The 13,482-nt window shown below is 49.2% G+C and overlaps 1 protein-coding gene and 1 long non-coding RNA gene across 15 annotated transcripts in view; one reads left to right on the top strand and one right to left on the bottom strand.

The window, feature by feature from the left end:
• The window catches only part of SOX13 (SRY-box transcription factor 13), a 54,816-nt gene that overhangs the window by 25,173 nt on the left and 16,161 nt on the right, over positions 1 to 13,482 (bottom strand). The gene's annotated exons all lie outside the window — the stretch shown is intronic.
• Positions 4,529 to 5,970, top strand: LOC144341213 (uncharacterized). The gene is made up of 2 exons (XR_013418037.1): positions 4,529 to 4,684; positions 5,173 to 5,970. It is a non-coding gene; the product is annotated as an uncharacterized LOC144341213 (long non-coding RNA).

Here is a 13,482-nt window from a genome sequence, read left to right as displayed (position 1 = left end):
CCTAGGTTATCAGTTTTCTGAATGCCCTGTTGATGTCCCCAACCACCCTGGAAGCCCCAGCAGGTGCCCCACAGTGCAAACAGGCGGAAAGGCTACAAATCTGCCAAGGAAGCCCCACATTCGCAGCGCCACCGCTTATCTGGCCAAGCCACGGTGCCTTCCCTTCCTCGACTGATGACACAAAAGCTCTGCAGAACTCATGAGCTCCCTCATTTCCTCTGGAGCCCACGAGGGTGAAGTGCTATTCCATTAACCCTTGCAGCCTTCTGCCAACCCCAGAGGGAGAGGAAGGTGGGGACTACAGGGATGACCACAGACAGGGGAAAGGACAAGTGCAACCAGTCTGCAAACAGCCATCTTTACCTGCCAGGCTGATGAAATCTCACCTTTGCCAAACACTCCTTCTCCCAATACTGGGGTAGGCTGGGCAGCATTGGCTTCTGCTTGGTGACAAGTCTAAGCCATGTAGACTAAGCCCTCACAGTACGTGGTGAAATGAGGCTCCGGAAGACACGCAGAATTGGTTCAAACCCAGTATCCCTCTTAACTAGCCAACTAGTTTAACTCTCTCAGCCTCACCATGTTGCCCAGGCTGGTCCTGAACTCCTGGGCTCAAATGACGCTCCTGTCTTTATTTATAACTGGGACAAATAGTAATATATACTCACTAGTGAGGTTTCAAAGAGTAAACAAGACAACACAGGCAAAGCCCAGTGCCTGGCACACAGCCGTACTGAACAACCGTAATGGACATTTTATCATTGTCATCTAGATTAGGAGGTGAAGGGTGGAAAAGTGGGAAGCCACTGGGTTCTAGGTAACCCAGTGAATACTTGAGACTTAACCTCTTCACACCTCAGATTCATTGTCTGAAATGGGGGCTAATAATACCTCCTCTCATGCTTGCTGGAGAACTGATAAGTTATTATATAGAAAATACTTAGCACAATGTCTGGCACAAAGCAGACTGGCACTTAGTATTGTGGTAGCTAAATGAAGGACTGTGTTTCCAGCCAGACCATTCAGCCCCAAACCAGTATGTTTCCAAGGCCTCCTGCCACCTTTTTTTTTTTTATATAAAGATGGAATCTCACTATGTTGCCCAGGCTGGTCTTGAACACCTGGGCTTCCTGCCTCAGCCTCCTAAAATGCTAGGATTACAGGCGTGAGCCACCGCGCCCAGCCATCTAAGGCCCTTCTTAAATGTATTTCAAATATCAGCCTCTATGCATCTGTGAGCCCATAGCCCACTCCCAAAATGAGCACTTCCACACAGCATCCTGGCATCCCAAGGGCTCAGGAAAGGTTTCTCTCCCTCTTCCCACCGCAGGCACCCAACTCACTGCAGAGGCAGGAGAAATGGGTCCACGATCCAGATGGGTAAGTGGTACAAGAAAGGAAGAGGAGTCAGTACATTTCATTCACCAGGAAAGCCACCAGGCAGTGTTGACAGGCGCACAGCCTTGAATGCAAATAGTCAGCAAACATACTTCGGCCTCGTCCTCTCCTCCCTGGGATTGTCTCCCTAACGCTCCAGAAAACAATATATACCTTGACAGAAGGTCTAGGGGCTCCCTAAGAGATTCAAGCATCTAGCTCCCAGCTTGGGCAGCCCTTGAGGAGGTGAGCAGCAGCCCTGCGATCACGGTGGCCAAGGCCCCAAGCCAGACTGGCACACCAGCTTCCCGCTGGCGCAGCCCGCTTAAGCCTATGGTGTCGCCCACCCCAGGGGTTCTAGGTGGGACAACACTCGTGCCTCATGTAAGCCTAATCACCACTAGCTCCCCTAACACAAGCTCGCTCATCGGACACCCCATTTTAGCAGCTCTTGCTCAGGCAGCATTCATTCTTCCAGTGAACAAAGTGTTCCATTCTTTTTCTCTCCAAAGGCTGCACTTCCTCTCCCATTATCTACCCTATTGTCAGACAAGCCTGCCACTAAAGCAAGATTTCTTCTTTCATTTTGTTATTTTCATGGTCCTCTTTATTTGTGGGTGGCTGTTTGTTTTTCCTGGCTTTGGTGCCTTTTCAAAAAGGGCAGGGAAGCAAAGGGAGAGAAGTAGCTTAGTCTCTGTTTTCATTTACAATGTTCATCAAACAATCCCCAAAGCAGCCAGCTTTCACCCCAATCTGCCCAGAACCCCGCTTTCCATCACCAGCACCCTTTGGAAACTGAGGCAGGACCACCTCAACCAAGACTTGGCCAAGGGGTGAGATGAAATACGACCTAGGAAGGGATCCTGACACATGGAACCCACAATACTAATAATAGTAAAATGAATAATGGTGACATTCAAGATTATTTAGCAAGGGAATCATGGGCACTGACCAATCCACTGAGGCTCTTGGGACAATCAGATGAATTGGCAGTTGCCAGCCACAAACAACTGGCTGAGACACACTGGTATGTGGCGAAAGACCCCAATTATGGCTAACTATTTTTTAGAGATGGGGTCTTACTCTGTCACCCAGGCTGGAGTACAGTGGCACAATCACAGCTCACTACAGCCTCTCAACCTCCCAGGATCAAGTAATCCTCCCACCTCAGCCTCCTAAGTAGCTGGAACTACAGGTGCATGCCATCATGCCCAGCTAATTTATTTTTTGTAGCGACAGGGTCTTGCTATGTTGCCCAGACTGGTCTTGAACTCCTGGCCTCAAGCTATCCTCCCGCCTTGGCCTCTCAAAATGCTGACGTTATAGGCATAAGCCACCATGCCCGGCCTATGACTAACGTTTATTGAGCTTTTACTGTGTGCCAAGCACTGTTTGAATCACTTTTACTTATATTAATTCATTTAATCTTTATAATAATCATCTGAAGTAGATCATATTATCATCTCTACTTTACAGATGAAAAACTTGAGATGCTGGCTGGATGCAGTGGCACACACCTGTAATCCCAGCACTTTGGGAGGCCAAAGTGGGGGAATTGTTTGAGCCCAAGAGTTTGAGACCAGTCTGGGCAACATGATAAAACCCCATCTCTACAAAAAATACAAAAATTTGCCAGGCGTGGTGAGGCATGCCTGTACCCCAAGCTACTCAGAAGGATGGCTTGAGTACAGGAGGCTGGGGCTGCAGTGAGCCATGATCATGCCACTGCACTTGAGCCTGAGCTACAGAGACCCTGTCTTAAAAAAAAAAAAAAGCCAGAAAAAGAAAAAGAAACTGAGACACCAACATGATTTGAGCCCAGGCAGTCTAGCATTAGAATCCACCTCTCAACCAGACCATAGGAATCAACGACTTATAAGCTAAGCATAATCTATAAGGATTTAGCCTTTTAATTCCTTCATTAGTCTTATGAGATAGCTACTATGAGGACACAGAGGTGTAAGGAGCCATTGCCCAAGGTCATAGCCAGTGAGTAGTGACCAAGAAACTGAACCCAGAGACTGGCTAATGAGTCTCTTCTTTTAAGTGTTGGATTATACTGGCTTCTCTTCTACTAGTCAGAGGTCCCAAGAGTCACGGAAGGTTATCTCCTGGAGTCCCCACCCTCCCACCTCTGCTGGGCCAGTGCTGCTCCCACGATGGAAGTCAAGGGAACCAGGCCCTTTGCCCTGGTACAGATGATGCAAGGGAAGTAATAGTCAACCTGGGGCAGGAAAACCCCTGGTTTCACAGGCTACAAGCTTCGCTCACTCCTGCCAGCTATGCCAAGGGACCAGGTGAACATGGGTGAGAAGCTCAATGGAGCCTGCCTGCGCCACTTGCAGACACAAGGTGACTCAAAGCCAGAGTCCTACCCACAGTATCTTCCCCATGAATGAGGTTTCTCGTGAACAAAGGGCAGCATTCTGGAGGGCTCCGGGCTGCCCAGACCCTGACTCCCCTTACATTCATCACCCGTCTGTATTCTGGCCAGTCCTCCCCACCACCTATGCCCACATCTCCCGGTTAGCTTCGCATTCATTCCTGAACTTTCAATAGCATCAGGCAGAGCTGAGTGTTTAGTAGACCCTGGCAACACATATGCCTAATGAATAGTTGTAGTCACTCTTATTTTATCAGTTTTTTCCTAAATATAAAAGGAGTGTGTGCTTACCATAGAAAATCTGCAAAAAAAAAAATTTTTTTTTTTTTTGCTCTGTCGCCCAGGCTGGAGTGCAGTGGCACCATCTCAGCTCACTACAACCTCTCTGCCTCCTGGGTTCAAGCAATTCTCCTGCCTCAGCCTCCCGAATAGCTGGGATTATAGGCATGCACCTCCACGCCCGGCTAATTTTGTATTTTTAGTAGAGACGGGGTTTCTCCATGTTGGTCAGGCTAGTTTCGAACTCCCGACCTCAGGTGATCTGCCCACCTCAGGCTCCCAAAGTGCTGGGATTACAGGCATGAGCCGCTGCGCCTGGCCCCAGCTAATTTTTGTATTTTTAGTAGAGACAGGGTTTCACCATGTTGGCCAGGCTGGTCTTGATCTCCTGAGCTCAAGTGATCCAACCTCCTCCGCCTCCCAAAGTGCTGGGATTACAGGCGTGAGCCACCGCGTCCAACCAATCTGCAAAATTTAAAATAACATAAAGAAAGCAGGTTGGGCAATGATGACTCACATCTGTAATCCCAGCACTTTGGAAGGTTGAGGTGGGTGGACTGCTTGAGCTCAGGAGTTTGAGATCACCCTAGGCAACATGGCGAAGTCCCATCTCTACAAAAAATATGAAAAAATTCCCCAGGTGTGGTGGCACACACCTGTAGTCCCAGCTACTAAGGAGGCTAAGGTGGGAGGATCACTTGAGGTTGAGGCTGCAGTGAGCCATGATCACGCCACTGCACTCCAGCCTGGGCAACAGAGCAGGATCCTGTCTCCAAAAATAAATTTAAATTTAAATTTAAAAATAAGAAAACAATTTTAAAAATCACCCATTTCACATCCAGGAGGTGGCCACTGATCACAATTTGGCCTATTTCTATCAAACCTTTTTTTCTGAAGGTGGTTTTGTTTTTCATTCATAAGCAAGATTTTTTTTGTTTTTGTTTTTGTTTGTTGTTGTTTTTTTGAGAAGGAGTTTCGCTTTTGTTGCCCAGGCTGGAATGCAATGGTGCAATCTTGGCTCACTGCAACCTCCACCTTCTGGGTTCAAGTGATTCTCCTGCCTCAGCCTCCTGAGTAGCTGGGATTACAGGCATGTGCCACCAAGCCCAGCTAATTTTGTATTTTTAGTAGAGGTGGGGTTTCTCCATGTTGGTCGGGCTAGTCTCAAACTCCCAAGCTCAGGCGATCCACCCGCCTCGGCCTCCCAAAGTGCTGGGATTACAGGCATGAGCCACTGCGCCCGGCCTCATAAGCAAGTTTTATATTTATTTTCTCCCCCTTAATAGTACATCAGCAGTTTTCACGTTACCAAAAACTGGGTATTAAAAATTATTTGTAAAGCCGTATTTAATGGCTGCACATCTCCCACTCTATGGCTGCATCATGATTTCCTTTATCCCCATGCCCCATGGTTGAAATGATTCAACTCTTTCAATTTCACATTACTGAAACCTCCTCCTGACCCCTAGGGACGTCCACCCTCCCAACACCTCTGCCAGGTCACAGCCACTCTGCTGCTGTGACAGGAGGGAAGGCAGGGCCCCTAACAGTCAGTGGACCTCGCCTGCCCTCTCTTGATGGGCTGGAGACAAAGGGGTTTAGGACAGAGAATGGAAGCCAGGACGGGGCTAGAAAGCCTGGGCCCAAGGGCCTCTGCAATGCCGCCGCACGTATCTGTGTTTCTCCGGCCTTGACTTCCCCTTAAAAGATAAAGAGCACAATGGATTTTCACTTCACACCCAACAGGATGGCTATTATCCAAAAAAAGAAGGACAAAGAAGAAGAAAAAGAAAAGAAAGAGCAGGAGGAGAATTGGCAAGGATGTAGAGAATTTCTGATGGGAATGTAAAATGAAAAGTGGTGTAGCTGCTATGAAAAACAGATGGAAGCCTGGGCAACATGGTGAAACCTCATCTCTACAGAAAATACAAAAATTAGCTGGACGTGGTGGCTCACGCCTATAATCCCAGCACTTTGGGAGGCTGAGGCGGGTGGATCACGAGGTCAGGAGTTCGAGACCAGCCTGGCCAACATGGTGAAATCCTGTGTCTACTAAAAATACAAAAATTAGCCAGGTGTGGTGGCACCTGCCTGTAATCCCAGGTACTTGGGAGGCTGATGCATGAGAATTGCTTGAGCCCAGGAGGTGGAGGCTGCAGTGAGCCGACATCCCACCACTGCACTCTAACCTGGGCGACAGAGCAAGACTCTGTCTCAAAAATAAATAAACACAAAAATTAGCTGGGCATGGTGGCATACACCTGTGGTCTCAGCTACTTGGGAGACTGAGGTGGGAGGATCGCTTGAGCCTGGGAGGTTGATGCTGCAGTGAGCTGTGATCATGCCACTGTACTCCAACCTGGGAGACGGAGTGAGACCCTGTGGAAAGAAAGAAAGAGAAAGAAAGAAAGAGAGAAAGAGAGAAAGAGAGGAAGGAAGGAAGGAAGGAAGGAAGGAAGGAAGGAAGGAAGGAAGGAAGGAAGGAAGGAAGGGAAGGAGGATAGAAGGAAAGAAGGAAAGAAAAGAAAAATAGGATGGCGGCTCCTCAAGAAATTAGATACAGAATTACCATATGATCCAGCAATTCCACTTCTGGGGATGTACCCCCAGAACTCATAGCAATATTACTCACAACAGCCAAAATGGGAAACAACTGAAGTGTCCATCAATGGATGAATGAATCAACACAGTAGGATATATACATGCAATGGAATATCATCGGCCCTAAGCTGGAAGGCAATCTTGACACATCTATGATGTAGACAAATATTGAAGACATTATGTTAACTGAAATTAGCCAGTCACAAAAGGTCAAATATTATATGAGTCTACTTATGTGAGGTACTTAGAATAGCTAAATTCATAGAGACAGAAAGTGGAATAGAGTTACAGGGGCTGGAGTGAGAGAGGAAGGGGAAGCTATTGTTTAATGGGAACAGAGTTTCAGTTTGGGAAGATGAAAAAGTTTCATGGACAGATGGTGGTGATGGTTGCAAAACAATGTGAATGGACTTAATGCCTCTGAACTACACATTTAAAAACTGTAAATTTTACATTATGTCTACTTTAATCCAATTTTTTTTAAAATGGAGAGAACAAAAAACTGCTAATAAGTTATGCTTTCAGGGCATCTTTAATCTGCAAATGGGCAGAGGCGAGACCATAAACATAGCCTCATCGACTGGCGAGGGGACACCATGGGGGCAGCAGGGCTGGGGAACGGCTGCCTTGGGAGAACCTGTGTTCACAAGGCCATAATTAACATCCCTAATTGAAGTGTCTAGAAGCAGCGAGACCCAGACAGTGCCAGACCTGCCCGACCAACTAGAAGGCCTTCCCTCACTGCCTCTAGAAACAATTAAAGGCTTCCGTGCACAACCCAGAGACAAGGTGTATTTAGGATTTCTCAGCAGAGAGTTAAAGGGACCCGGACGACAAGAAGATAGGGATAGAGGGAGAGATTCAGTCTTCCCCTAAAATCAGTTCCTCGACTTTCCTGGAAATTCTTTCCCGTCGGACGTCCATCTTAGAGTTGGCGGTTTCAAGGCAAGCACTGAGCTGACGCCTGTTTCCAGAACAGCTCTGCCCCTGCCTTGCCGTACAACCCTGGGAGACCTACTGTACGGCTCAGGACCCGTGGAAGAAGGTTTACTCCTGCTGCCCTCCCCGCCTGGAGAGGACACAGCACAGTGGTCCAGACCGAAGCTCTAAACCAGAAGGTCTGTGCTCATAGAAGGGAGTGGCAAGACGGAGGCCACCTGGGGAGAGGAAGAGGACTGGGCAGCCTTCCCAGTTTGCAGGGACTCATCCATTTGAGGTCACAGATGCTGGCTTCTGTGGGCCACCCAAGCCATCCTTTTCCTTTTCAATGAATGACAGGCAAGCCCCAAAGTCCCACTAGCCCTACGGTTCATTTGATGCTTCCATTTTCTGATTTGGTGCTTTACTGGCAAACATTATCCCAATTCCCACTTAACCAACAACACATCACAGGGTTTGCTGTGTCTACAGGAGCTGCCCGTGCTCCATGGTGTGATTAAGAGTGCAGGCCGAGCTGACGGCAGCCCACCCCAAGGGAGCCTTGGGAATTTTCTGTGGAGACTGAGAAAGCCACCGGCATCTTTGTTCACCTCTGTCCAAAGAGGGAGACAGATGAGCATCCCTTCCTGGCCCTCTCTCTGCCTCCATTGGGCCATTAGAGCTCCCTGCAGTGCTTCCCTTCCCCCACTGCCTGCAGACCTGACCCAAGGGAAGGGGGTCAACAACGGGGTCACTGAAGGCGCCCAGCTCAAAACCAGCTCAGTTGCTTAGGAAGAATTTAACCCTGTCCCTCCTGGCTCATGACTCTTCACCTTCACAGATCTACCTGTATGGAGGGGAAAAAATAATTGCAGAGAGGGTCTAGAAGGGCCCAGGTGAGAGGTCTGTGGTGTGTGCCATGGAAAAAGCAGAGGGCTCGAGTTTGAGCGTCAACTCTGCCACAAACTCAATGTACGATCCTGGGCTCATCTGATTTCTCTGAGCCTCATCTTTCCCATCCGTAAACTGGAAGTCAAAACACACGCACCAGATCCCTAGGAGACTCGGCATACTTATTTTCTAAATGTCAACGCCCTTTACACACTTGGTTTGTAAAGCCCCATACATGTGTAAGGATTCTGATGCCTTTAACTCACTACGGGGCCTGGGACAAACCACCCAGCCTTTCAGGTCTCAGTTTTTCCATTTGCATATGGAATGAATTATTACTTCTTCTCTGAGAGACAAAAGTATAGGTAGGGGAGGGCTCCCAGGACTTTAACGCAGTGGAAATAAAAGTGTTGCTAAGCTTCTGACTTCCATGTTCGAGTTGTAGCCCAGGGCAGGCCACATACGGAAGCTCCTCATCAGAAAGATGATGACAGTGCCTGCTATTTGCTGAGTGGTAACAACAAGCTAAACACTTCACAGATATTTTCTGCAGGGACAAAACCCATTGTATAGATGAGGAAACTGAGGCTTACTTGAAGACAGAATTCCACTTACGGTATGCCTGACTCCAAAGTTCCAAACCATAGCACAAGATATTTGAGAAGAGGTTACTTTCCACAGACACTCCAAACCCCAATTAACCCTCTCCGCCTGCTGGAGCTGGGTGCCAAGGGGACAGCCACATGGTCAGGGGAGGGGTGCCCCCCACACCCATGCCACCGCCCTCACTTCCTGTCAGGCCCTGCAGGCATCATCCTGAGCACCCAGGGTCCAAAGGTCAGGTGCAGGCTGTTTATTATTATAAATTGCAATTCACCCACAGTTGGGTTTTGTGAATGCGTTTTGTGAATGCAGTAGCTTCATGCCTCAAAGCAGTCCCTCAAAACTGTATGTAAATTCCATAGGTTTCACAGAAATCAATCCTATGTAGTGTAGAACTGTCCCCTTAGTGACCAGTTAGGGTGGGAAGAAAAGGCAGTGTGCTCTCAGCCAGACTCTCATTTCAGTCACACCTGGGAACGCCCTACCTACAGCTAGCACGTGAGAAACAGTTTCTTTCCTTCTCTGGGCTGATCCCTGGGGCCAGCATGGCGAAGTCCATGCCCCAGTCCACCTCCCCCATGTCCCCACATCCCCATGCTGATACACTTGGGACACCAGCTCTCACCCTTGCTTCTTTGACTGAATGGGGGTCACTCCAATAACAGAATAACCACAGCAACAAATAGCAAGGGTAGCCAACGCCTGGATAAGATTCCCACGCACTATTCTAGACACTTCTCATGTGACCCTTTTAATGTTCTCTCTTCTCAAGTGAGAGCATCGTGATTAATGGCATTTCACAGTTAGGAAGCGGAAACACAGAGAAGCTAAGTAACTTGACCCATGCCGCACAGCGAATCTGCAAGTAGCAACCATAGGAGGTGTTACAGGAGACAGTGCCTGTCCCCACCACACACCAGGAAGCTGCTTCCCCTCCTTTCCCAGACCCCACAGAGGCCATGCCCATGACCGTAGGAGGAGCGGCCCCCCAAGTCCAAGTAGGCCCAGGAGAGCTGAACTGTCCCCACCCCAGGACAGACTTCAACAACCACCACCACAGCGACCATCACACTAATATCAGCTCCCACTTACCAGAGCCTTCGATAGTCCAGGTCCTATACTAAGGGCCATAATATATACATCACTTCATTAAATCCTTTTAATCTCACAAAGTAGGTGTTATTTTTTTTCCCACTTTGTAGGTGAGAAAACTAGGGTTTAAGAAGGTTCTGAGGCCACAAGTGGTGGCTCACACTTGTAATTCAAGCACTTTGGGAGGTCAAGTCAGGAGGATTGCTTGAGCCTAGGAGGTTAAGGCTGCAGTGGGCCATGACCATGCCACTGCACTCCAGCCTGAGCAACAGAGCAAAACCTTGTCTCAAAAAAAAAAGTTCTGGGCCAGGTGTGGTGGGCCCACACCTGTAATCCAGCACACTTCAGGAGACCAAGGTGGACTTTGAAGACTAGCCTGGGCAACATAGCAAGACCTTGTTTCTACAAAAAAGCTTAAAAATTAGCCGTGTGTAGTAGCACGCGCCTAAGTCACAACTAGAATCACTTGAGCCCAGGAGCTCAAGGCTGCAGTGAGCTAGCGTCGTGCCACTGCACTCCAGCCTGGGCAAAGAAACAAAGAGAGAAAGAAAAAAAGTGAAAAAGAGAAGGAAAAGGAAGGAAAGAAAAAAGAAGATAGAAAGAAAGGCAGACCGAAAGAGAACGAAAGAAAGCATGAACTAATGAACGAACGACAGAAAGGAAAGAAACAAAGAAAGAAAGAGCCAAAGCTAAGAAAGAGGCGGCTCACGCCTATGATCCCAGCACTTTGGGAGCTCAGGTGGGAGGGCTGCTTGAGCTCAGGAGTACAAGACCAGCCTGTGCAATATAGTGAGACCCCCATCTAAAACACACACACACACACACACACACACACACACAGAAAAAGAAAAAAGTTCTGTTATTTGCCAGAAATCACAGGGCTCAGAAGCAGAGCCAGGACTCAAACCCCAGTCTGATTTCACCTTGCCCCCAGCCTTCCCACCCAAGGCTATAGAGATGGGAAAGAGGCTTTGTTCCAACAATGAGCTGTTTCACCTCCCCAGACAGCATCTCTGAGGGTGGGGTCTGATCCCCTCACCCCTAGCCTTGCCCAGTGCCTTTCACACAATGAGGTCTTGGTAAAGCTTATCCACTGGATGAGTATCTCATTCATTCAAAAATATACCAAAGCATTGGTTTTAAAAAGACATCTAGAGAGCAATATTCCTTGATCCTGAACAATGTAAGCATGCCCATGCTGGAAACTGCTCGTGCTGGATATCCCAGGAAAGCTGGCCACACTGATTCGTTTGGGTCCCAGTGGGACCAAAGCCGTGAGCAGCACTGGTCAGGGCAGACAAGGAAAAACGACTTGTCTTTTTCCCAGGGTGGCAGCCCTGGGAACCCACTAGCCCTGGGAGGGAAGGGAAAGTTGTCTCAGTTACCAGGCAGTTCAATACGGAAGGCAGCAAAAATGTCTTTGAATGGAAAGGAAAAGAACAGGGTTCTGTTGGAATTTTTTGCAGGACAATGAGAGAGCAGCTTCAGCCTGAATGAATGAGCCACCCATTCTGAAAGTTCTCTGACAGATCCTCTGGTTCCCCATTGTCAACAAAGTCCTAGCTCCTCGGCCTGTGTCCAAGGTTCCTTCTGACATGGATGGTCTCCGCCTAACTGCAATCTAAACTAACACCATCCCTTCCCACCCCAGAGAGGCTCCTCTGCCTCTGTAAGTCACCAGTGTTCCTTACAGCACCTGGTACAAAGGTGCCCTACAGATGCTCATCAGCAGAACACTGGGTCCAGAATCCATGCTCAACACACACTTACCAAATTCCCCCATGCTGAATCGAATCTGAGTTCATCCTTTCCTGAACCTCTGGCAAGAGTCTTGAGCTTGGCCGGGTATGGTGGCTCATGTCTGTAATCCCAGCACTTTGGGAGGCCGAGGTGGGTGGATCACTTGAGGCCAGGAGTTCAAGACCAGCCTGGTCAACATAGTGAAACCCTGTCTCTACTAAAAATACAAAAAAGTTAGCCGGGTATCGTGGCACACACCTGTAATCCCAGCTACTTGGGAGGCCGAGGCAGGAGAATCGCTTGAACCCTGGAGGCGGAGGTTGCAGTCATGCCACTACACTCCAGGCTGGACGACAGAGTGAGACTACATCTCAAAAAAAACAGTCTTGAGCTAGTCAGGAAGGAGGCTGTCAACCCAGAGAACAGAGGACAAGTAACCAGCCTCAGGGTTAAGTGGCCACCAGCTCGGTGTGGAGGATAATAATAGTTCAAACCTCACAGCTGGAAACTAGGCCCATGATCTCCCTGCCTAACAACACCCTCTCTCCCCGACTGCCCAACACACACATTCTCTGTGCTGGCTCTTCCTAGAGTCCCACCAGAGCTTCTTATCCTTCCAGTGAATCTGCCCTTCAACAACCATCCAATGGCACCCAGCTTGGAGATGTGGCTGGGATGCAAAAAATCACTACTGAAGGGTTCACTCTCCTCTAAGCAGCCTGGGCTCTCACCAGAGGCCCAGCCATAAGGCAGAGGCCCCGGGGGCTTCAGGCACCACCATCCTGGTCGGACAGAGTTCCTCCTACTAGAGTTCCCTGCTGTCTGGCACCATGGCCCTCTGCACAATGCTGGCCCCTTGAAGACTAGATGATGTAGCTACGTCTAGTCAAAGCCACAGTTGGGAAGAGAATGAGGGAAAATGGGAAGAATGAGACCAACTTACGTGACAAGTGGATGGAGGTAAGGGACGCACCTCCAGGAATGGGGACCAGTGATGAGCCCTGGGCAATGTGGAGGCCAGCTCAGTGGAGGGGGTGCCACAGGTGTTGCCCCTGCCCTCTCTTCCGGGACCCCCTGCACCCACACAGCCCTGGTGCCCGCAGGGCTCTATCTACTGCCCTGATCTCACAGCCGCCAAGTGAAATTCCACCAGCTCAGCACTTTTGCAGAGAGGGGGTTGTTTTGCTTTTGCACCATTCTTTCCACAGGGTGGCCGCCTTGCCTGCTACCCCTCTTCCAGGGTCCCCTCACACAGCTGCTCCCCTGTTACTCGGAGCGATCTCCCCAGGCCCCACTGCCTCAAGAAACTACGATTTTGTTCCAAGCATCACTGCCCTGACCTCATTTCACACAGAGAAATCTGGAGCCTGAGGCCCGGCGGGCATGAGAGTGGGAGGGAAGCCCATTCACCCTGCTCCCCAGGGCTGTCTGGGCTCGCATGGGAATGCCATGCCGTCTAGAGGAGCGCCTCCCCATGCAGGGCTGGGCTCAAAATGCCCTGTGCTAAAACCGTCCTCTAGCACAGGCCAAGACACCACACACTCAGTCATAAAATTGTTGATCTGCTCCTCTTTCCTGTCCAGCCTCTTCCCCACCCC

This window comes from Macaca mulatta, chromosome 1, assembly GCF_049350105.2.
Source record: "Macaca mulatta isolate MMU2019108-1 chromosome 1, T2T-MMU8v2.0, whole genome shotgun sequence".
NCBI lineage: Eukaryota > Metazoa > Chordata > Mammalia > Primates > Cercopithecidae > Macaca > Macaca mulatta.
This window is presented reverse-complemented; position numbering and strand designations above follow the sequence as displayed.